This window comes from Oryctolagus cuniculus, chromosome 18 (assembly GCF_964237555.1).
Source record: "Oryctolagus cuniculus chromosome 18, mOryCun1.1, whole genome shotgun sequence".
NCBI classification, from domain to species: Eukaryota; Metazoa; Chordata; class Mammalia; order Lagomorpha; family Leporidae; genus Oryctolagus; species Oryctolagus cuniculus.
Genome location: NC_091449.1, coordinates 30,068,056 through 30,091,022, shown reverse-complemented (window position 1 = coordinate 30,091,022; position 22,967 = coordinate 30,068,056).

Here is a 22,967-nt window from a genome sequence, read left to right as displayed (position 1 = left end):
GCCCAGCCCTAGCTCTTGGGGCCATTTGGGGAATGAACCAACTGGTGGGAAATCTGTCACTTTGCCTTTCAAACATACAATAAATACAAACATACAAATCTTTTTTAAAAAGCAGCTAGGGATTAATATAGAAAATATATAAGAAATTAAAATCTAATTTATTATCATGAAAAATATTAAACACTGATGAAAGAAATTGAAGATGACACAAAGAAATGGAAATACATCCTTTATTTATGGATTAGAAGAACAAATATCGCTAAAGCATTCACGCTACCCAAAATGATTTACAGATTTAATGCAATCCCTATAAAAACACCACTGACACTTTTCACAGAACTAAAAAAAAAATCAAAAAACAACAACAAAAAAACCTCCTACAACTTGTGTGGAATCAAAAGACCACAAATAGACAAAGAAATACTGAGCAAAAAGAAAGCAAGAGGAACTATACTACCTACCTTAAAAACATATTGCAAAGCTTCAGTGGTCAAAACAATACAGTATTACTATAAAATAGATATATAGACCATATCTGAAACAGAACAGAGAGCTTAGAAAGAACCTATGCACTTACAGTCAGTTACACATTAGAAAAAAGAATGGATCTCCAACAAGTAGGGTTGGGAAAACAGGATATCCACGTGCAGGAGAATAGAACAAGACCCTGTATTTCACCATGTACAAAAAGAAAATAAAAGTGGATTAATAGCTCACTGTACTTATTCACCATACCTTGTTTATCCCTTCATTGATCAGTGGACATTTGAGTCACTTCCACTTTTTGTCTGCTGTGAAAAATGCTGCTATGCACTCTGGCCTCAGAATCAGCCCTTAAGGCATGGGGATCTGGCTGAAAAGCCCATGGAAAGCCAAGACACTCTGGCAAAAAAAGAAAAAAAAGACCTAAGTGAAAGATCTCCACGAGTGAGATCCCAGTAGAAAGAACGGGTCATCAAAGAAGGAGGTACCTTTCTCTGAAGGGAGGAGAGAACTTCCACTTTGACTATGACCTTGTCTAAATATGATCAGAGTCGGTGAACTCAAAAGGCTTCCATAGCCTTGGCAACTCATGACAAGAGCCTAGGGTGATTACTGATGCCATAAACAAGAGTGTCAATTTGTTAAGTCAACAACAGGAGTCACTGTACACTTACTCCTCATGTAGGATCTCTGTCCTTAATGTGCTGTACATTGTGATTTAATGCTATAACTAGTACTCACACAGAATTTTTCACTTTGTGTTTCTATGTGGGTGCAAACTGTTGAAATCTTTACTTAATATATGCTAAACTGATCTTCTGTATATAAAGAGAATTGAAAATGAATCTTGATGTGAATGGAAGGGGGAAGGGAGCGGGAAAGGGGAGGGTTGCGGGTGGGAGGGAAGTTATTGGGATGGGGGAATCCATTGTAATCCATAAGCTGTATTTTGGAAATTTATATTCATTAAATAAAAGTTAAAAAAAAAAGAAAAATGCTGCTATGAAACCTGATGTAAACATAGAAGTTTAAGTTAGGCTTGGTTTATTGAGTTTAAATCCTAAAATATGTCTGGCTTCTTTTCATTCCCAATGCCATTAAAATATTGGCTACAGAATAAGATTAATATGATCACTGAAAAAAATCTTCATTCAGAGTCAGGGAATTAGAGCTCATGGAAAAAGAGGTCTGAGCATTCAGGGAAACTGACTTCACATCTCCTGGGGAAGAAGAAACAAACTTAGTATTCTAGAGGGGAGAGAGAACCAGGGATTCTGGGGTCCATTTCCAGCTCAATATAAGGAGGAGTTTTCTAGGAATGAGTACAAGGGCCCCAGCAGGGGTCACGAGCCATCTGTGACATCCTGCATGAAGTGGGTGGAATCACCATGGGCTTCCGAGACTGCTGTCCAGATGATGTTTTCACCCTCTTCCATCTTCCTCTCTTACTTTTCAGCAATGCTGAAAAAAAAAGTTCGTTTTATACTTGACTACATATTCTACTGTGCAGTGCCCTAACTATCCAGTGTGTGTGAATATAACTCCCTCCCCAGCAATGTGTGACAGGGCTTAAGTGCCAGCTTTTCCTTTAATTACAGGAGCTCAGTCAATTAATTGAAATCTCATATTGGAAAGAAACTGGACACATTATTAGAGAGAGAGACAGAAAAAGATAGAGTAAGAGAGGAGAAACAGAGAAAGAGGGAGAGAAGTTTTTTCAAGGACAAATTCTAACCTAAAGCTCTTTGAATGGAGTGGAAACAGGCACTTCTGCCCTTCAACATCCTCTCTTATCCCCGCTTCTGAAGAGCACAAGGCCTGGTAATTATTCACCTGTGATGTTGGGGCATCGTTATTAGTCCAAGTAGCAGCTCTCTGCTCCGTTGGGACTGCTTGTGTTGAGGGAGACTGTGCATATAAAGCTGTCTAAAGGAGGCACCTAGAACTCCCACAAGCACCCTGTTAGCAAGGAGGAGGCTTGTTTTGGAGAGTTGCCAGTGAAGCATTTCAAAGGTAATTGGCAAATGATGTCTTAGAGACGATGCAAAAAAAAAAAAAAATGCACAGAATTTTCCTAGCCTGAGATAGGAGACAGTCCCTTCTTTGCAAAGCAGCCCAACGTTTTATAATAATCACCTATGGAAAATTGTATTTTCAAGTCCCCAATTAATTTGCTACCCATTGGAGGTTATGAAAGGACTGTCAGCCAGGAAATAAAAATAGCTTAGTGGAGTGCCTTTCTTTTTTTTTCAACAGAAAATTCATGTTGTTACTTCTGCTGTTTTCAAAACAAAACAAAGGCCTGGATGTGGGCCAGGGTTTACAGGCAGGAGTGGAGCAGCAGCAATCATAACAAGGAAGGAGTGGACTGCTCGTTTGTACATCTGATCTATCGACTGATCTGGGGAATAATTAAAACTCTCCCTCCTGGTTGTCCGTTGGAGCATTGCTGAGGCAGGAGATGGATGGCTGTGGTTAGTGGCTGCCAAGATTCTAATCTGCTCCAGGGCCAAGTCTGAGGGCGCTGGCATCCCCTTGGGAAGCAGAAGGGATTGGCCTCTGCACTCTGTTTTCTGGCCTTTCTTGTGGATTTTTCTGTGGCCTCACGGCCTGCACAGTCCTGAAGCTGCCCTTGTGTGCTCTGTCATGTTTTGAGCTCCCTGACAAAGCAGACCTTGCAACAATGATTTGGGTGGAAGCAGTTTCCAAGGAAGTATGATAAGGGAGTGGGCAAGTGGGACCAGGAGGGGAAGAAAGACAGAGAAGTTGTGTTCATGATCAGGTGGCCATGGTGGGCAGCTGGGTGCTCTGATGGCTTTGTGGAACATGCCTGAGAATTGTTCTCTGCAGGGTGAGGAAGCAGAAGTCTTTTCTGTCGCTCCCCCTCTTCGTGGAGGAACGACACAGGACCCTGCGCTGTTCTTTCGTCTGCTCGGCCCTCCCTGGGTTTGCTGCTGGTTCTTCCCGGGATGGCTACCGACCCTTCCACCTCCGTGGAAGGGCGGTTCCCCCTGCCACATTCCCCACTTCCGCAGGGGAGCGGCACACCGCTGGCCGGCTCTCTCGGGGGCTGCACAGGTGTTCCCCTTAGGTGTTCCCCTTAGATGTTCCCCTTAGATGTTCCCGGTGCATGCCGTCTCTCTCCTCCTTTATAATCCTCCTCTGCCAATCCCAACTCGGCTGCCCACACGCCGAGTTCGCTGCTCTCCTCCAATCAGGAGCAAGTCCTACAGTTTATTGGCTGAACTGGAGGCAGCTGTGTAGAAGCTGTTTTCTTCTCTCCCAGCGCCATATTGTGGGAGAGCAGATGCATAGAATAAGTCTTAATTCCAGTAACTTAGTCTAGTCCGAGTTGCTCCCCACATTTTCTCATATCATCCCTCATTGGCCAACTCCCTGGGGTTTCTGGCACTTTCTCTATGAGGCCAGCACATACTCCAGTGGCCAGAGAACACCTACAGGCAGAGGGCTGCAGGGAGCTGCCAACATGAACTGCACATGTCCTCTGGGATGGGCTGAGAAGAAACAAGTGTGGCCCTGTCAGCATCCATCATTGGCTCCTTCTCTAGCTTCTCTTCTTCCAATTAACCCAGACACGGGGCCTGAACAGGACTCTGCTTGATCCCTGTCTACACTTGCTGTCAGGCCCTCCCTGGGACATCTTATTCACTTGTGTGGCTTCTACAGTTGTTCGTCTGTAAAATGGCGTGACAGCTTCTTTTAGGTGACACTATTTTGCTTGTTTGTCTGGATCTTTTTCTTTTCTGAGATTTATCCTTTCCCCTACCTCTTATTCTGGAAAATGTTCCTTTATCTTCCTTCCAGGCACATGATTTCTCTGTGTGTCCCTAATCCCGGCTTCAGGTGATTGGTTCAGAGCTGGGCACCACCCCAAGCTGGGCCAATTGAATCACTTCCCTGAAGTGCTTGGAGGCCCAGGTCAAGCTGCTGTGCAGCCGGGGAGTGGAGTGAAGCTTGCCGAGGACAGGAGGACAGATAAGAGGTGGGCAAACAATCTTGGAGGTGTCCTAGAGCTTCCGTTCTGTCTTTTCCATGGGGTACCTCTCTTTCCTTATACACATTGCACTCTTCACAAATTCAAGTGAATGGGAGGGACAGAAATACAACTGGGACAGTACTGTGTATGTTTATAGAATCCTTAAACTAACCATATGAAAGGAAGTGTTTAGCACAATGCCTGACATACAGCCAGCCCTCAAAAACTGTTACTGTTTACAGTGCTTTTTCATGCCTGGTCCTTACCTAGCCATACTCCTGACATTTGGTAACTTCCTATGAATGTTTCAAGTTTCTCCAACTCAGTAAAACTGAATTTCCCATCTAAGACTCAGCCATTCTGTGTAAATGGTTGCCACCTATCGAGCACTCAGGTCAGAAGCCTGGCGGTGTCCTGACTCTTTTTCTTGCCCTGTCATCAATCCGTGAGCAGGCGTAAGGAATTTGTCCTCGTGAATGTTTCTCAACTCCATCCATTTCTTTCCACCCTCACAGTTATCACCCTAGCCCACCTCTTATCATTTCTCATGCAAATTACAGTTACTATTTCTACAAGTCTCCCAACCACCAGTTCTGTCCGTTTCCATCTGGTGATTTTTTGTTAAGGTAGTAGAATCCTTTGTTCAAATAAAACCTTACACAGAACTCCAATATAACACACACACACACACACACACACATACACACACACGAGTGAAGCTACTCTAGTTAAAAAAAGTGAAGTCAAGATTTTTTGAGCTCCTCCTACCCAGCCTGTCCCATCACAGCCCTGTCCATTTTAGAAGGTGAGGCAAACAGGGAGGTGAAGCAGAAGAAGAGTTTGGCCAGGTAGACACTTGGGAGGAGAGCTTTCCTGGCAGAGATAACAGACAGTGCAAATGTCCCAAGGAACAGTCCAGAGTCAACTGAGAACAGTGGGAACTATGGGAGAGTAGTCAGGGAGGGAATGTGGGCTGGATCAGGTCAGGTCTTTTTGGCCTCTGGGACAACTTATGTAACTACTGTGAGTCAGACCCCTTTGGGGGGTCTGAACATAATGGTGACTTGGTTGAACTCGCATCTTAAAAGGGTCATTTAGGTTGCTGTGTGGCTAAGAGACCGTGAGGGGGTGGGAATGGTAACAGAGAAATAGATGAAGAGGCCGTTGCAATAATTTGGGCAAGAGGTTGTGGTGACTCACGCCAAGTGGTGCCAAGGATGATGATGCAAAGTCTGATTCAGGACGTACTTTGGAAGCAGAATGAACAGTACTTGCTAGAGGACTGGATGTGGGTGTGAGGGGAAGAAAACTCAACTCCAAGCACAGCACCTGGGCACTTTTTTTTAGCTTAAATACCTGGATGGATGAATTCCTATCAATGGGGATGGAGAAGGTTACAGGTAGAACTGGCCTTTGGGGGCATGATATTGACTTTGTTACAGAAGAATTTTCCATATATTATATTTTATTAATATCACCTGAGTTTTTTTGCAGAAAGATATGATACTCAGTTATTTGGTTTCAAAAATCAAATAGATAAAGGGAGAAATTATTCCCTTTATGGAAAAATTTAGACTTAGGATTGATTTTAATAGCAAAATAGTAAACCTTCATAGCATATGTAAAAAGTGTACCAGTTTAACATAAAATTTCAAGAGCACATTCATTACATAAAGGTCAGTCTGAGAAAGTAAAAATGAGGCCAAGTGACCTTTAGTGAGAACTGTGGCCCTCATTGCTTCAGTACATGATGACCTCGGTAGGCAGTCTCAGGATGCGCTTCTACTCTGGAATGCACTGTTGTGCTCAACATGATGAAGTACACACACTGCTGAGGAAAACCTTAGGGGCTCAGAGAATTGCACATGGCCCAAGTGGCCAGACATGGGACAGTATATACTCTGGAAACATCAAATATACAAATATTCATATTTCTATAACAGTCATGGAAGACTTGCGTTATATTTATGCTACCACACAGCCAATGTCTAATACATAATCAGCAGGTGTTCTTTATGTGAGAATGAATAAATGAATGAATATTACTACAAAAGGTACATGCAGAGAGTGCTGTCATAGCCCATGCTGATTATTTTTATTAAAGATTTATTTGTTTATTTGAAAGTCAGAGTTACACAGAGAGAGAAGGAGATGCAGAGAGAGAGAGTGAGAGAGAGGTCTTCCATCCACTGGTTCACTCCCCAATTGGCTGCAATGGCTGGAGCTGCGTCAATCCGAAGCCAGGAGCCAGGAGCTTCTTCCAGGTCTCCCCCATGGGTGCAAGGGCCCAAGGACTTGGGTCACCTTCTACTGCTTTCTCAGGCCATTACAGAGAGCTGGATCTGAAGTGGAGCAGCCAGGACACAAACTGGTGCCCATATGGGATGCTGGCACTGCAGGCAGTGGCTTTACCTGCTATGCCACAGTGCCGGCCCCAATGCTGATTTTTGAAATTTATTTATTTTGTTTTTATTTGAAAGCGCACACACACACACACTGAGAGAGAGAGAGAGAGAGAGAGAGAGCGAGAGAGAGAGAGAAAGAGAGAATCTTTCATTGGTTAGTTCACTTTCCAAATACATGCAACAGCCAGGGCTGGGCCAAGCTGAAGCTCACAGCCCAGAATTCAGTTCTGGTCTCCCATGTGGGATGCAGAGACACAAGTACTTCAGTCATAACCTGCTTTGTCCAAGGGTGTGTATTAGCAGGAAGTTAGGGGGCCAGCACTGTGGCATAGTAGGTGACCTGCAGCACTGGCATTCCATATGGGTGCCAATTTGAGTCCTCACTACTCCACTTCCAATCCAGCTCCCTGTTGGTGCGCCTGGGAAAGCAGTGGAAGATGGCACAAGTCCTTGGGCTCCTGCACCAACCTTGGAGACCCAGATGAAGCCCCTGGCTTCTGGCTTCAGCCTGGCCCAACTCTGGCTGTTATGGTCACTTGGGGAGTGAATCAGCAGTTGGAAGACCTCTCTCTGTTCTGTCTCTGCCTCTGTCTGCCTTTGCCTCTTTCTCTCTGTAACTCTCACATTCAAATAAAATAAATAAAAAATATATCTTAAAAAAAAAGTAGGAAGCTGGATTGGAAGTAGAGGATCCAGGACTTGAAATAGGCACTTAGATTTGGGATGTGGGTTTCCCAAGTGGTGTCTTAACTACTAGGGCTCATGCCAATTTTATCTGCCTTCCACACTCAGCCACAACCCTATGTCATCTTTAGATAGGACTTATGGCCACAGTATTTCATTTTTGCCTCACAACTGGCACAATTGGTCTTCCTCTGCTTGTCTCTTCAGCTATACCTATGAGGAATACTTTTGTGGTGGAGGCCTTCCCAAGGTCAGAATAAAGAAGAATAAAAGAAATGTATCCTGGAAACGCAATGTGGTACCTGCTTGACTGTGAGTGTTTCATTTGTAACTGTTTCAGCTTCTGCTTGTTAGCAGGGAGTGATGGTGCTAACCCTTTTCAGACAGCATGCGGCTCAGTATGGGTGTGGAAGAAAGATTAGGTGTATTATTATTAAGAAAAACTAAACATTATAAGCAACTATGCATGCATGCACAGTATTGTATCAATTCCTATAATCACCATGTAACATTAGACTATACAATCAAATGTATACATGCAACCATATAAAGGAGACAAAAAGCTAAAACCATATATAAGGAAATACCTACTCAGGCTTGCTATCTTTAAATGGGAAATCAGAGTGAGATTAAGATGAGAAATTAAGGCTAAAATGTTTATTATAATTCCAGAAAAGACTTGGTATATTTCATTATGTAAAATTTATTTGCTATTTTATATAAAAAGTATAGTACCATCACCTAATTTTAAATTATTAATTATTTATTTTTATTTATTTGTTTGAAAGGCAGAGTTACAGAGAAGCAGAAGCAGAGAAAGAGAGAGGTGTTCCATCCATTGGTTCACTCCCCAGATGGCTGCACTGATACGAAGCCAGGAACCAGGAGCCTCCTCCTGATCTCCCACACAGGTACAGGGGCCCAAGGACTTGGGTCATTTTGCACTGCTTTCCAAGGCTACAGCAGAGAGCTGGATCGGAAGTGGTGGCACCAGGACTTGAACTGGGGCCCATGTGGGATACTGGCAGTGCAGGCAGAGGCTTTACCTGCTACACCACAGCGCCGGCCCTATCACCTAATTTATAATCAATTAATTAATTAAACCATTCTCTGTTGTAGAATATACATTGGCACTGAAACAGTTTAAAGAAATGTAATGGCTATCTACAAAAAATTAGTTTTTATTGCTTATTCCCTGCATACTTTATGTGTTTGCTAAAGTGAACAGGCAGCTTAGTTCTGTCAAATAGGAGTCTTTTAAAAATGCATTAGAAAAGGCCATGTGAATCTGATGATAAAATTAAAATTCCCCATTTTTGCTCCTGACACTTTCATTGGATGTGCATTAGATCACAGTACACCTATGTGTTTATGTTTGTGAATAGTAGCTGAATATTTAATCACTAGAAGTATTTTTCTCCAACCTTTCCCCATTTTTATTCATTTATACTTCAGAAAGCAAGAAAAAAAATAATAGTAGTGGTAGTAACATTGGGTAATTGAGAAGAGGGGTAAAACAGCAGCAGAATAACTAAAGATGTTAAAGTCCTTCCATTCAGGTTTCTAAGGAGAGTTTGTTTGCACCTTAGGCCAATGTGTCTCCTAGGGGCTTCATGGATGGACTTCTGTGACTTACATACTCTTTAAAATTGTGTTCTAAATGGTGTACAAGAGACTTTTTTTTATTTTAGTTCCAGAAGAGATTTGAAACATTTTCTTTATATCATGAAATAGAATAAACTAAATTTATAGTTAATTGTAAAAATAGATCAGTGAAATAAATGTGTATTATACCTCAATAAAACTGTTTTTTAAAATAGAAAAAAAAGGGAAATACCCCTCTTTGTTCTGGGCTTGAGCTTTTGGATAAAAATCCAGCAGAGCCTTATGCTGGAATAATAATAACAATAATAATAATAATAATAATAATAATAATAATATAAAGACTGCTTCCTGGCCTTGGTGTCTCATCTCTGCTCACAATTCCCGCTGCACTTTCAGCTGGAAGTAACAGAAAACCAAGAACCCACAGCTTAGGTAGGGGGTGGGCAGCACAGAGAATGTGAAAAAACTCATCTTTAAGAAACCAAGGTCTTCACACAGTTCTGCTTTACCATTCTTTGCTAGTTGGATTTCATCTTGAAGCTTATTGTCTCACATTTGTGACACATCAGCTGCACTTCCAGCAATTACAAGCTTAGTCCAACCAGGAGCAAGGGAGATGAAATAAAAAACAGTAACCACATACATATCCTTTTATTAGCAAAACTATGGTTTTCCTAAAAACCTTGACACATACTTCCCTTTAGACCTCAATAGCCAGAACTGTGTTACATGACTGATTTTTGGCTAAAAGATGATTTGGAAAAGAACTATTTTTAGCAGGTAGTACTGCTGTTCCTAACAAAATCAGACTTTTGCTAACAAGGAAAATAGTTCTTGAGTAGACTACAAATAGATTTGTTACACCAACCTAACTGTAAAATCCATCCCTCAGGGTCTGTGCTTTCTACTTTGATCATTACTGAGAACCCCACGTGGGACAAAAGATTTAAACTGAAGGCTTACTGACTGGTTGATTCCAGTACCAGTAGTTACCAGAGCCAGGGATTCTGTCCAAGGTTACAAATCCAGAGAATTCTATTCCTTTGATCCCTGGGACTTTGACTAACAACCAGACCTTCACCTTGAAATGAAACCACTGTGCTTCTGCCAAAGAGAGCTGCATGACTCGTTAAGGATTCCTTTGAGCTGCCAAGACTCATCATCAAACTATCCTTGACAAATTTTAATTTTAGTAAAAGTAATTGGCCTAATATGAATCAGAGTGACAGCCAGCTTTCAGAACAGCCTCTGATAGTCCATAATACCCATGCTGCCCCAGGGATTCAAGATGACATCGCCAAAGATAATTATTACAGGATGTAGGAGCTAATAGGGAGGGCTAATTAAAGGTCTTGTTTCATGTATATTTCCTGCTGGAAGCAAGGAGATAGGGAGCTCCCAAGAGAAGTTATAGGCTTCTTGGAAAGGTAACTTCACTTAGCAGATGATTCAGGGTTTTAACTTAATTGTGTAACTTTCTACTAAGCACAGGGGTTAGACTCATGCATAAGAGAAGTGTAAAATCCAAACAGCAATGAGGGGATTTATAGATTAACTAAAGGGAAAAGGCTCACAAGAGAAATAATATAGCATTTAGTAAAAACACAGTTTTGTAGCGAGATGAGTTGGGATCAGATTCCAGCTCCAACTCTACACTTGAAATCTTAGATGACTTATGCAACCCATTGCAGCCTATTCTCTAATCTGGAATACAGGAGACAATAATAGATATGTTCACAAAATCAAGGCAGGAGTTAACATGAGATAATATAGAACACATTAGCCTGGAGCTTGGCAAGTGTAAATGAACCTGTTAGACGTTTTTGTTTGGCATAGCATGTTGGCAGGTAGGCCTGCGCCGCCCACACTGCCCTCTCGTCCCCACCCCTGGTATCCACTGTATGCACTGACTGCATGGGGCATTTTCTTTCATAAATGGGAGGCTAAGAGGAGATGCTTGTTGGATTAGAAAGAGCTGATAAGAATATTAAGGATGGCATTTTGTATGAGCTGGGGGTAGGATCCTCCCCCCATTCAGCACACGCCAACCATGTCTGATGGCTTTGGGAGGGTAGGAGGAGGTGCAATCTGCACAGGCGTTGATGAGGGCACCTGGCCATGGGGCAGGGCAGTGCTGTTTCACAGTAGTTGGTCAGGTTTGTGGTTCATGAGACTATTCTTGGGGGAGTCTTAGAAATACTTGGAGGTGACATAGGGAAGCCCCATTCTTATTTTTCTTTTTTTTTTAACTTTTATTTAATGAATATAAATTTCCAAAGTACAGAATATTGATTACAATGGCTTCCCCCCCATAACGTCCCTCCAACCTGCAACCCTCCCCTTATCCACTCCCTCTCCCCTTCCATTCACATCAAGATTCATTTTCGATTCTCTTTATATACAGAAGATCAGTTTAGCATACATTAAGTAAAGATTTCAACAGTTTGCTCCCACACAGAAACATAAAGTGAAAAATACTGTTTGAGTACTAGTTATAGCATTAAATCTCAATGTACAGCACACTAAGGACAAAGATCCTACATGAGGAGTAAGTGTACAGTGACTCCTGTTGTTGACTTAACAAATTGACACTCTTGTTTATGGCATCAGTAATCACCCTAGACTCTTGTCATGAGCTGCCAAGGCTATGGAAGCCCCCTGAGTTCACTGACTCTGATCATATTTAGACAAGGCCATGGTCAAAGTGGAAGTTCTCTCCTCCCTTCAGAGAAAGGTACCTCCTTCTTTGATGACCCATTCTTTCCACTGGGATCTCACTCGTGGAGATCTTTCATTTAGTTTTTTTTTTTTCCCCAGAGTGTCTTGGCTTTCCATGCCTGAAATACTCTCATGGGCATTTTTCAGCAGGTGATTTGAACTCACATGTACTTGGGGAATTCATTCCTTAAAACAATTTTATTTATTTTGATTGCATTTGGAAAGCAAGTGTGCACACACACACACACAGAGGGAGAGGGAGAGATAGAGAAAGGTCTTCACCTGCTGGTTCATTCCCCAAATAACAGTAATAGCCAGGACTGGGCCAAGCTGGTATCAGAAGCCTAGAACTCAATCTGGGTCTCCCAGGTGGGTGGGTGGCAGGGAACCAGCATGTTCATTAGCAAGAAACTGGATTGTGACCAGAGTATCTGGGACTTGAACCAACCACTCTGATAGGGGATGTTGGTATCCCATGTGGTGTCTTTTTACTTATTTATTTATTTGACAGATAGGATTAGACAGTGAGAGAGAGAGAGAGAGAGAGGTCTTCCTTCCATTGGTTCACCCCCCCCCCCCCAAAATGGCCGCTATGGCCGGAGCGACACCCATCTGAAGCCAAGAGCCAGGTGCTTCCTCCTGGTCTCCCATGGGGTGCAGGGCTCAAGCACTTGGGTCATCCTCCACTGCCCTCCCAGGCCACAGCAGAGAGCTGAACTGGAAGAGGATCAACAGGGACTAGAACCCGGCACCCATATGGGATGCCAGCGCCACAGGCGGAAGATTAACCAAGTGAGCCATGGTGCCGGCCCCCCCATGTGGTGTCTTAATCATTGCACCAAATGCTTACCCTGGGATCTTCATTTTTATCCCCACCCTGGTACAACTAGATGACATTGGGATTATACTTCACACTGACTACAATATAATTAAGTATCAGAATAAGAGAATTTTATGCTTGCAAATGTGTAAATTATATATCACAGTGTCTGGCATATAGTTGTTGCCTGTATGTCTGATTCTCTCTGATACATACAGAAGCAAATATTTTAAAAAGAATATTCTGTCCTAAATACTGATGCAAATGTTCATTCATGTAAGAATTCTGTAAGAATGGATTGACTGCTCACTGCACAGGGGTATGTGTATATCCTCAGATATACAACACACTCACACACATACATACACACAGATGAAATCTTGGTCAAGATGGAGGTACAGCTAAACAAATGGTGCCTGTACATGATAATGCGTATCCCAACAGAAAAGGCCTGCAAATATATATGTTGTACCTGCAATAGATATAACACAGGGCAAAGGGTGCTAACAGCTGTAACAGAGGGAGAAAACAAGCATGGTGAGAGCAGAAGGAGAGAGGCGCGATGGCTCTGTGTGCAGGATACAATTATGCGGGGTCCTGCAGAGTGGCACTTCCACAAGTGGCCATCTGGGAGTTCCCCCTTTCCATCTATAGGAGAAAAGGAGAATAAACAGGGTATTTCAAGGGATCAAGAATAATTTACTTTGATTGCAGCCTGGTTGATAGTATGGGAGAGAAGGAGGGGATATGGAGAGAGGCAGGCTGAAATTCCCTTGTAGAAGGCCTCATTAGCCATCCTGATAACAACAGGAAGAGGAAGGGCTCTGCATGCAGATCTGTGGCATGGCAGATGTCACACTTTGGGGAATCACGTGCAACAGGGATCCTGGACCTCATCCAAAACAGAGACCTCAAGAAGAGCTATATGCATGTTCGTTTGCCTTTGGAAAGGATTCAGACAAAAGCTGCTAACTCTGTGCTCCTGGAACTGATGGTTGTATGTGCCTTTGGCAATTGGGATAGGTGGCTATTTTACTTCTTTGAGAAACATAGTTTCATGTTTCTGTGTGTTGTTTTATTTCTTAGTCAACTCCTAATGACTTCCTGTGTGTTGTGAAAATATCACTGGGTGGGAGAATGGGAGAGTTGAGCAGTTCCATAAAATGCCAGGACCCACCCTCCTGGTGCTCTGCTCCAACTCTTGACTACTGTTTTATGAGATGTACCAAGCACAGGCAGCACACAAACACACACAGAGTCTGAAGCACAGATTTGCTGCTGCCTGAGCAGTCAATAAATCACATGTCTGTCTCCTCTCCACTAAGATTTTCTTTCAAATGAGGTGCATGACCAGTGTCCAAAGGGAGCCTCTCCATGCACAACAATTTAATGGTAAATGGTGAGTCATCAATCAGCAAAGCAGTGTCACCCTCAGTGGCCAGAATTGCCCACCTACCCATTCAGAGCAATAACAGCTGCTCCATTAGCATTCTGCACCCCTCATCTCCTTCACTTGGACCAAAGCTGGCATCGTCAGGCGAGTTATGAACCAATGATTTGGCTCATGAATTTTTTATTTCCTCCTTGCTCTTAATGTGGAACTGTCAGGTACTCCTCCCCTTCCTCCAGGGCCCCATTGTCTTATGACAGTTCTTCTTCCAGATCAGGACTCTGAGACCCCTCGAAGCAAACGGCCCACCTTGCAGAATGGGTTGTCTGTGACTGCCTTGTGGCTGAGTGATGACCACGGAGGCAGCCCTTGGCACAATGCACAATAGGGTTACAGAGGGATAGAGAAACACAGAGGTGGTGCCGTGACCCTCTCTGTGAAACCTGCCCAGTTTTGGGTGCACATCCTCACGAACAGCTGCAGATGGTCTCTTTTATGGAGCATGCCCAGAGAGTCCCCCGGTGATAATTAGGTGCTTGCCTTAGCTGCTAAAACCCATTTACCCACCATTAGTGAGGAACTGCTCTGCTTCAATTACCTCTTCCCAGAGCCAATAAAGTACATATGGCAACTCAGAGCTCAGGCACACACACTCTCTCTCATGGAGCAGCTCCAATTTCCATTCACAGTGATTTTGTTCTGGCAAAATATTTTACTTCTGATTAACCTGAGATAGTTTTAAGTCTCTTTGCATTGAGAGAGTTGGGAAAGTCAATGAATGGTAGGTGGTCAGTTTTGAGCAACAAATGAAATCTTGGGGTGAGGACTTGACTAGATGCTTTTAAAGTCCCATCCCGAGTTATAAATTCCTTCTCATTCATTCTGTCTCATTAGCTAAAGTTTAACTGTTCCATTGCTGACAAAATATATGTAAAAAATAATATCTGTGCTTCACCCCTGGGTCTTAGGATCCTAGTGCAGACTTTAACTGCCTGAGGGCCTTCTCTGGAGGCCAAGTTCTACACTCCTCAAACTTTGGAAGCTCCCCTTGAATCTGATGAGAAGGATAAAGCCCCCATGAGCAGGCCGCGGTGGAGAGTTGATCTGAGTCAGTGTACCAAATCTCATCCCTCTTTTTCCTAGTGTGAGATAAGTCTAAGTGAATTTTACACCGGGTTCTCAGAATTCCCTGCAAGAATCAAGCTCTAGTCGCCCATTGTGATAATTAGCTCAATAACTCGTCCTTTATTACCACTTCCTGCCCTATATCACTTTTCTACTCCCCTACCTGTGCTTCCTGGGTTGCCTTCCAAATAAATGGTCTATCCAAGAATTGTTTTTCCAGGATCTGTTTCTAGGAGAACCAAGAGAATAACACTATCAGGAGGACCAGAAGATCCACAATTGGGGCTACCATCTCTGAATTTCAGAGTGATGCTCTGTATTGATATATAACAGAGAGGTCTCAACAGGAAATAATTCAGATGTTGGCCTTAAGGTTCAGAAAATTGTATGTAAAGTCTTCCTAAGACCTGATATGAAATTTACATTATGATACAAGGGGTATCTTTGGTCTGTTGGACTCCAGTTGCTCCCTCAAAGGCACGGGTTCCTGGTGATTAATCAGATCTGTTCATTACTGTGATGTGGGCAGGTGAGTCATAATGGGAAGTCGTATGTCTTGACAATGAAAACAGGTTGAGTGGGTGAGACTCAGTCAAGTGTTTAAATGTGACCATTTGTTTTTCCTTTGATAACCTCATTAAAGTTCTACCACTTGCACTGCGCTATGTGGATCACGGAAGAAGAAAGGGAAGGGAGAGATAAAGGATCTGCCCTTCAAGAGCTTATGATTTCTGAGGAAACACAAGGCTGGACTGGCAGTCAGAGGACCTGAGAGCTCACTCTTTCTCTACTTCTATGTGATTTTCCCTGTTAAAAATGAGTATAGAGGACTAGATTATCTTCCATTGCTCTCCCAATTTGGATTTCCAACAACATTTTGTAAATTCTGGTTTTCAGAACTGAGATCTTGGCATAACAGTGATAAAGTTGCAAAAGGAATCTTTTCATATTTGTGCTCCATGACAGAATCACTATGATCAATGTATGTAAGGCATTCAGAGTGTAAATGCAGGTAACATCATAATAAATCTCATCATCATTTACAGATTTGATCAAAGTCTGTTGATGAGCAGTTAGGTTTTTCCACAACTTCAACAAAATTATTATAATAAATATTCTGATATATCTGTTTTGGGCACTTGATATACCTTGCTTCCACAGAGTAAAATAGCTGTAAGTGGGAAGACTGGTCCAAAGGGTATAAACTTTTAAAATATTAGTAAATACAGCCTAATTGCTATCTAGTGTAGCCCTTAGTTTCTACACCTTCTATACTGACATAGATTTAATGAGGATAAAAACATAATCTGGGGGCTGGCATTGTGGTGTAGTAGGTAAAGCCACTGCCTGCAATGCCAGCATTCCATGTAGGCACTGGTTTGAGATCCAGCTGCTCCCCTTCTGATTCAGCTCCCTGATGATGGCCCGGGGAAAGCAGTGGGAGATACCCAAGTGCTTAGGCCCCTGCCACCCATGTGGGAGACCTGAAAGAAGCACCTGACTCCTGGCTTTGGCCTGGCTCTGTCTGGGCCATTGCTGCCATCTGGAGAGTAAACCAGCAGATGGAAGATATCTCTCTCTATGCTCTCCCTCTATGTGTAACTCTGACTTTCAAATAAATACATAACAAATGCATCTTAGAAAACATAATTTGATAAGTGAAAATGACTTTTCAATGTATTTTACTTGTATGTCTTTACATGGGAGTACTTTTCTCCATAGCTTCATGGCTGACCTGTTTTTTTTTTCTTCTAAAGATTTATTTATTTAAAAGTCAGAGTTACACACAGAGAGAAGGAGAGGCAGAGAGAGAGAGAGAGAGAGAGAGAGAGGGGTCTTTCATCCGCTGGTTCACTCCTCAGTTGGCTGCAATGACTGGAGCTGAGCCAATCCAAAGCCAGGAGCCAGGAGCTTCTTCCAGGTCTCCCACATGGGTTCAGGGTCCTAAGGACGTGGGCCATCTTCTACTGTTTTCCCAGGCCATAGCAGAGAGCTAGATCGGAAGTGGAGCAGCTGGGACTAGAACCGGAGCCCATATGGGATGCCAGTACTGCAGGTGGCGACTTTACTCACTTTACCTAGTTAGAGTTATCTACTGGAAACAATGCTATCTCTACATTTCTACAAAAGTTACAAGTTCCCAATAATTAATTCTAAATGGGGACTCTTCCAAGGTTCTGTGGCTCTGTGAGGTTCTTCCTAACAATGTTGCCTTCTTTTCTAGATGATGCATAGAGAGAATTTGTGCATGGAGCTTACAACTTTGTCATCCTCTTTCAACAGAGCAAGGATTCTTGCTTCATATGTTTGCTTTCATTATTAATAACATGGTTATATTCCAGATGAATGTTATGCCAAATTAACCTAATTATATATGACAGCTAATTATCTGGAAGGCAAGTATTTAGGGGATTTTTTTTAAAGTGTAGAGAATATTAAAACTATGCTTGTGAAGTCTTGGTATGGTGGGGAGATGAAGAAGGGTGGCAGTGTAGTGGGCCTCTGTAGGGAATTCCCTAGAAGAGGGAAGAGTTTCTGCCCGTTATATTCAGGATCTCATTCTGGCATTCCTGAATAAATATTATGTCATTCAATGACAACTTGCCCACAAGGCCCTTTTCTCGACTTACTTCCCGTTGACCTCTTTATATTCCATCTCTTCACTCCATTTTTGAGTGGGTATTTTTAAATAGGGTCACCTCAATATCTGACTCAGGACTATTGCTAATGGATACCCAGAATAGCGTTGAAGACTGAATTTCACTTAATATAAAACACCATGCTGTCAATTTACAATGTCCACTTGCAGCTGTCTGCTTTTTAAGGTCCCAGTCCTATTTTCCACATCATTCTTCCCTACCTGGACAATTGTAATGTCATCCTAATGATGGCCCTGCTACCTCTCTTGTCCTCCCTCCACTCTTGCTCCACACAGCTGCCAAATGCCCAGGGAATCTCATCAGAAGCACTAGGACATTTGTGTGGAACATTCTTCATTGTGCAGGACGTGAAGGATGTTTAGTGTCCTGGGCATCCTTTAATGCCAACAGAACACTCAAATCATTGTGACAAACAGAAGTGTCCCTGCCTATTTCCAAGCATCTTCTGAGGGTGACTGTACTGCCTCTGTTGAGTGCTATTGCTAACACAACATTTTAGGGGCAAATCGATATCATCTTTAATTAAAATCTTGTCATGATAAAAATTAAAAGCAAGTGTTTTTCTGACTTCACATTTTACTTAGGATAAACTACAGCTCCTTCACCATGATCATCAAGCTTCATGTTGATGGTGCTCCAGCCCCCTCGACCTATGTCTGAGGACCACATCAAGCTCAGGTTCTCATAAGGGCCTTACCCCACATGCTGTTTTCTCCACCCCAGTGCCCATCCCATCTCCTCTTCCACCTGGCAGATTCCTGCCTCCCTGCAACTTTCAGCTAATGTCTCCTCTCCTCCATTAGCCTTCCCTGTTCTGATTATATCAAGAGGCCTCCCATCCTGTTTTCTTCTACCACTGTCTCCTTTCCTAGTTTGTAATCCCTCATGCACTTATTTGTTCACTTGCTTCTTTTCTATCTTCTCCCACTAGTTCCATGAGGACAGAAACAAAGTCTGTTCTGTTGGTGACTCTGGTGCTGGGTCCTGAAGATGCTTGGTGACTCTGAGATCCCCAGTGCTATTGGAAGGACCTGCCAAAAGGAACATTCAGCTTACTTTCCAGAGGGGTTTGGGGGAGAATCAAAGTACCTCAGTTCAGTGCATAGTTGGCGCTGGTAGCAAATGTATGTTGCTCTTGTTTCCATAGGTATCAAAGAGCCTGAGAAAGCCCTGAAAAAGTGGTGAGAAGAAGCAGTCCAAAGTTTCCTACATCGAAGAACAGCTTGGAAATGGCCAGGAGAGGGCTGGGCCTGAAGGGGAGTTGGATCTCGTAGTGAATGTCATAGTGAATGTTCATCTGTTGCCTTCACCCAAATGGGAACACTTCCCTGTTCCTCACTCCCACCCTGGGATGTCTGAGAGCCCTGATCTCAAATAAAGTGGGTGAGGGGAAAATGCCAATTTTTAAGCTTGACCTTATGAATTTAGTCAGAAGAGAATGAGTTTATTTGGAGACAGCTAGATGAACTTTTTGAATTAGAGATCCAGCTGCTTCCCTTCTGATCCAGCTCCCTGATAATGGCTCGGGGGAAGCAATGGGAGATACCCAAGTATCTATTTCTAAGGAAATGTGAATTTCCTTAGAAAGCTGAGTTCAATTATAGAAAATGATATATATATATATATATATTTTTTTTTTTGCACAGGAAGTTTTGTGTCCTAAAGCTCATAGCTAGAATAGTGACAATGTTAATAATAGTCATCCTGACTAATGTCCCACAGCGCTTTACATGTTTGTGTCTAATCCTTACACTGATGCACCAAGGATGTGGTGGAGCTGGTGTTGTGTCTGCAAGCTCACATCCTGGTTGCTGGGCCTGGTGCTGCAGCCTTGGTGCTCAGGGAAGTTTAGACACACAGATCAAACAACTAGTAGCCTGTCTGTTTTGGAGTCCTTGGGTGACCCACTGCCTGCCCAAGTTATGTGTTATGTGGATCTGTCCAGAAAGGGTGGGAGGAGGTCTGGGACTTGCAGACAGCATTTCCTGGAGATTCCTGGACTGGTGGAAGTCAGGCCTCTCAGCATTCCCCCTTTGTGTCACTTGGCAGGCATGCTCAGGTTGGACTGGTTTCCAGTAGCCTCTCTGCCAACAAGTTTGAGACTTGGACAGGTTTGCTGGTAGAACTGTTTCCCCTACCTGGCTAGGTCCTAAAGCTATGGTGCAAGCAATTCTGAATGAGTCCTCTCTGGACTCAGGGACTTGAGGAGAGCTGCTAAACTCCTCAGATATTGACTGCGCCACATGGGGCCAGATGAGACATTGCCATGCAGGCAAGCTATGAGCTTAGGCCTGGCCTCTCATTCAGGCCATGGGAGGCTGCAAGGCTGCCAGTTCTAGCACCAAATCTTACACGTGTTGTCAAGGATCCCTCAAACTTGAGGTTGAATGATAAAATTAATAATCAAGTTAGTGGTAATATTGAATTTTTTGAATATATACCTTAAATATAATAGTAACATTTATTGAATAACCATTCTGTATTATCTGCTATACTGATCATTTTCCTATATTAGGTCAGTTAGTTATTGTAACTTTGCAGGAGCTACAATTACTGTCTTCATTTCACTGCTGATGAATTTGAGACTTAGAGACATTTAGAAATAATATCCAAAGTCACATAGCTGTACCCTGGTTAGAGCGGGATTCTTAATCACTGTGCCACGCCTTACAATCATAAGCATAGTGATTTTGGCTTTCCCTCTATGCCCGTACTGTAGTAAGAGCTTTATGACTAAGGTCACTTCCACAGTTATACGCAGGATGTGACAGAGGAAATATTTAGATAACTCCAAATTGTTGCCACACTCCTCCCCCAAGTCAGTTACTGACACTTGAGGTTAAACTCATCTGTGTCAGCACCAGAGGTAGTGAAAGCATCCCATAGGCTTGGGCAGTCTTCACCTCTGTGGCTGGGTGTGGGTGTTGAGCACAGGCTAACAAGGTTCTTCTGCCATCCCTGTGAGCCAGCTGCATATCCACTGGGCTCTCTGGGCTCTCTCTTAGTATCTCTGAAGAATGCACTGCTCTGGTAATTCAGAACTAATTGCTAGATAAATACTCTTTCCCCATTATGCAGGTGTGGAATGTGAAATGCAGAAACCTGAAGTGACATGCCTGAGGACACACGGTGAGTAAGCCACAGCACTGGGCTTTAAACCTGGGTCTGTCCTGCTTTGATGCTGCTGCTCCTGTAACATCCATTCCTCTGCTGCTCAGCTTTGAGGGATCTTTGAAGCTTTTCTTCTTTCATTTCATTCCATGCAAGACATCAACAAGATTTCAGGACCTTGGAAGAAACTGAGAATCTGACAAAAATCACTTAAATAATGTGTTCATAGAGATGTCCTTCTTTCTTTCAACATTTCTCCCACATCTGCAGGATTACTTTGCAGATGTGTTGGCCATATAAATCACCCAGGAGCTTTTGAAGAAAGTGTGGCCTAGGTTTTGGCAAGGGATAAGAAGGAAGAGATCTATGTTTCTAATTAGCCATTCTCTTTTTCAGTTTTGGTAGCACTGACAGAGAGGACAGAGCCCTGGCCTAGCAGCCTGGAGTCTTGGGTTCCTATCTGGTTCTGTCAGTGCCTTGCCTCATGGTTTTGGTCAAGCACCGTCCTCAGTGTTAGCTTTTGTTCCCCTATTTATCAAACGAAGGGAATTAGAATGAACCATGGTCCCAAATTGGTTTCTTGTTTTCCTGGAATATATGTTTTGTTCCACCTGTACGCAGAGGGAATAATGGTGTGTGTGTGTGTGTATTTGTGGCACTCTGGCGTAGCAGGTTAAACTTTTGTCTGCGGTGTTCGTATTCCACATGGGCACTGGTTTGATTCGTGGCTGCTCCACTTCTGAGCTAGCTCTCTGCTATGGCCTGGGAAAGTAACCAAAAATGGCCCAAGTCCTTGGTCCCCTGCACCCACTTGGGAGACCCGGAGGAAGCTCCTGTCTCCTGGCTTCAGCCTGGCCTAGCCCTGATCATTGTAGCCATATGGAGAGTGAACCAGCAGATGGAAGCTATCTCTCTGTCTATCCCCCCACCCCCATAACCCTACCTCTCAAATAAATAAATGAATCTTAAAAATACAAAAAAAGAATAGTGCAGAAAAGGCTGGAAGGAGCATAAAATGGGAAGATTGTGGTTAAAGGGTACAAAGATTCCAAAGTGCCAAGTAACTTCTGTAGCTCTGTTTGCAGGATAGCACCTATGACTGACAATACTGTACAGTATACTTAGAATTTGCCAAGACTGTAAATCTTACGCTAAATACTTTCTTTTTAAAAAGGCATTTTTTTCTTTTTTTTTTATTTGACAGAGTTAGACAGTGAGTGAGAGAGAGAGAGAGAAAGGTCTTCCTTCCATTGGTTCACCTCCTAAATGGCTGTTACGGCCGGAGCTATGCCAATCCGAAGCCAGGAGCCAGGTACTTCCTCCTGTTCTCCCATGTAGGTGCAGGGGCCCAAGCACTTGAGCCATCCTCCACTGCCCACCTGGGCCACAGCAGGGAGCTGGACTGGAAGAGGAGCAACTGGGACTAGAACCCAGAGCCCTTATGGGATGTCGGCGCCACAGGCAGAGGATTAACCAAGTGAGCCACGGCATTGGCCCCTTATGGTAAATCTTATGTTAAATGTTCTTGTTAACCCTGAATCTCCCCAGCCAATAACAATAAAAATAAAGGAGTGGGAGGTGATGGTATTATGGCCTTAACAGTGGCAATGGTTTCCCAAGTGTACACGTATCCACAAATTCATCACTGCGCACATTACATATGTACAGCTTTTTCTATGTGTCTCATCATATTTTCATAAAGAAGTTAAAAAACAATCAGGAGATGCTGGCCATGGTGCTCACTCCAGATCTTTGAAATGATCTATTATTTGGGCGTCAATTCTTTAATCACTGGATGATGGAGCAATCTGACAGGTTCTAAAGCAGGGTGTGGGTATCAGGGTGTGGAGGGAGCCAATTGCAGGGCCTGGGATAATGATTATTCACCAATTGAAATTTCACTATTTTAACAATCCTTACAGCTGAGCTGATGAGTACCAAATGACAATCAGCCTTGTCTGTTTTATCA